The 3,360-nt window shown below is 25.7% G+C and overlaps 1 long non-coding RNA gene across 1 annotated transcript; it reads left to right on the forward strand.

The window, feature by feature from the left end:
* Positions 1-2,350: 2,350 nt before the first annotated feature.
* LOC149061281 (uncharacterized) lies at positions 2,351-3,360 on the forward strand. Its single transcript, XR_016190195.1, has 3 exons — positions 2,351-2,570; positions 2,717-2,924; positions 3,130-3,360. It is a non-coding gene; the product is annotated as an uncharacterized LOC149061281 (long non-coding RNA).

Raw genomic sequence — 3,360 nt, forward strand, 5'->3', positions numbered from 1 at the left:
TAAGGAATCTTATATTAAATTTTTAAATCTTAGTTTAAAAAAGAAATTTTTTAATTAATTTCTAGCTTAAAATAATTTGTGAATTTTTGTGATTTTTACGTATTTTGTCAAAATTCAAACTTTGAATGCTTATAAAAAAAATTGTAACTATGAATTTATTTTATTTTTCAACTGCTATTGTAATAATATGTTAAAAGCCTTACCTAAAAAATAAATTTTTATCGATTTTAATTGAAAAAAAAACTAATAATGATTGAAAATTGCATATACCTATGAATAGTTCAATTTAAGTCAAATTTTTTTTAAAATTTCATGGTAGATAGATCATAGGTATTTATATAAACATTCGGTGAAAATTTCATGTATCAATGGTCCATCGTTTTAAAGTTACATAAAAAATCAAAATCGATTTTGTCGAAAACTGATTGTACGTAAAATCTCCTGTTTTTCCGTAAATTTTTAGTTTGTTTATCCCGATTATTTAGAAAAATATTAAGAATTTTTTACTTTTGATCCCCCAAAGTATCAACTAGATTCACTTTCTGATTTAACAAGGTACTGAAGTTTAAAGTCGAAGCATTTTTACTGCTCCAAAACGTAATGACAAACACAAAAAATAAAAATAAAAAATAAATAAAATATTCATGGTTTTGACGAATTTTTGTCAATATTTGAACTTCAAATGCTAATAAAAAAAATTTGTACCTATGTATTCTTATAATTATTCATTCACTATAAGAATAACTTATGAGGAACTTTGTATTAAATTTTCAAGTATTTTGATGGGGCCAAAAAATTTTGATCGACACTTCAAAAAAATATTTTCAGACAAATTGAAAATTTCAGTCGTCTATAAATATCTCAAAAAAATCAAAATATTTTGAAAATTAAATCATGTAAAGAAAATGCCAATCTAAATAACTGATAAAACTTTCAAGTATCTACGACTTATACTTTTTGAATAATAACAAATATTTAAAATCGTTTCAGGATAAATCGTTATCGTTACGCTATTTCAAAAAAATTTAAAATTCAAACGCACTTAAAATTTTTCCTATAATGATGCTTCGAGTTTTCTCTTTAGCTAAATAAAGGAAAACTTATCGAAAACTTAGTGTTGTATTTTTAATCCTTAGTTATAAACGCAAAAATTTTTATGATTTTTCAACTTCAAAATTACTTGCAAATTTTTGCGTTTTCGTAAGATTTCGTAAAATTTTGAACTATAAACGCTTATTTAAAAAAATAGTGACTAACGACTTTTAATTTTTTTTAGCTACAATAAGAACAACTCATAAGGAACCTTGTATTAAATTTTCAAGTTTTTTTGGTCGTCCAACATATTTTTACCGACACTTAAAAAAAAATTCTCAAAAAAATCAAAAATTTCAGTGGTCTATAAATAACTCAAAAAAGTCAAAATTAAACTGTATATAGATATCACTAACATAAACATTTGTTGAAAATTTCAAGTATTTACAGTGATTAGTTTTTGAATGACAACCATATAAAAAAATCGATTTGGAAATAGATTGGAAAAAACTGTTGGAAAATGTTTACTTTTGACCTCTATAATGCACCAAGGATCTTCAATTTTACATCAGAAACCACCCCCAAAGTTTGAAATTGAAGCATTATTTCGACTAGTTATGCTGTACACAGACACAAAAACAAAAAAAAAACAAAAAAACACACATCATTGTAAAATCAATATTATATATATCTGTGGTACTATATATAGCCATGATAATTTATCATGTATATAGCAGTTGGAGAAACTTGTAGAATTACAAACACAGAATCATCTAAAAGGGTTAAAAACTGGTTGGAAACTTAATAATTCAATTTTACAAGTAAAAGGCAATGAGAGACAGTGAGTAAAAAGTGCCACAAAACTATTGTCGCGTAATGTGGCACAAGCTATTTTATTGGCCGGAGATTCTAATTTACTAGGCGATTGAAATAAACTCACAGCATCATTTATTAACCTAATATAAATTCTTGGTTTGACATTTTAAATTCCAGTATGAAATATGGACATCATCCTGGGTCAAATGCATATGGAATAGATTTAGATGTCCAAAATAAAATACTCAATGATGTAGTAAAATCACATAACACACTTCAGCCATTTCAACATGGCATATTATTAACAAATGCATCAAATCAGGGTATTTTTTCATATCGAAAACAAAATTTTAATATTAGTTATTTAATAACAAAGCGTTTTAATCAAGATATATTGGAAACTTTTTTTCTTACATGCGGGGAATGGGATGTAATTTTGATAATCCTCATCCCTTGGAATTCATATATCGTTTGAGAAAGTACATTTTATGTAGGTAAGCACTCAAGCACAGTATTTACACTTCATACAAACTGTAAAGAAGATACCACCAATACAGAAAACATTGTCACACCATCATCTTTATCTACCATAACTACAGATGAACCAGAAATAGTTTTGACTCAATCTATTTTTGATGCTATAATTGATGATACATCTTTAAATGCAGAATTGGAACCAGAAGAAAGCATAAAAGTTCAAAATGAAGATTGCTTGTCAATTGGTAGGTAGAATTTCTAAAGCAGGATTAATATATTTAGCTGGCTATACAGCCTACAAATTCAAGTAAAAATAATAATATACAAATTACCTGATTTCATACAGATGTTTTCTATAAATCATTAATAAACCATTTTACAAATATTTCAGAGCAAAATATCCAACATTAGGTATTCCAAGCAAAGAAATTATTCATACTGATATACCTGAATGGCTGCTGTATATTTCAAAGGGAAATTTGTTGTATCCTTGTCCAGAACTAGAAAAAATAGCGTTTGAAATGGAAAAATTATTTCAAAATGAACATGGAGACAATTTTTCAAAAAAACCAAAAATTCTGGATAGGATAAGTGCACAGGTATTTTAATATATATACCAACCAATGTATTTAACAATTCATTTTAGCAAGTACATATATTTATACATTATTTTCAGATTGAGAATAAATTAAATTTATATTATTTATTAATTTAACACAAATCAGTAGGTACAATCATTTTAATTTAGGAAGGTAATAGTAAAAACTAAAAACTAAATAATATAAAATTCAATATTATTTACAGGTTATTCATAACTGTGAAGGCTGCAATGTTCCTACAGAAGTGGTATTCAGTTTAGTGAAAACTCGAACATTTATATTCATAAGATATTTAAATGAAGAAATAAAAAACAAAAACTAAGAACAAAAAAAAAATAAAAAAATTGGATAAGTGTACAAACACTACAAACAACAATGTTATATTACCATCAATTAAACAAACGATACAAATACCAGCACAAGGAGCTCAACGTGG

This window comes from Diuraphis noxia, unplaced genomic scaffold (genome assembly GCF_037042655.1).
Source record: "Diuraphis noxia isolate RWA-SAM2 unplaced genomic scaffold, SU_Dnox_SAM2 contig0001, whole genome shotgun sequence".
NCBI classification, from domain to species: Eukaryota; Metazoa; Arthropoda; class Insecta; order Hemiptera; family Aphididae; genus Diuraphis; species Diuraphis noxia.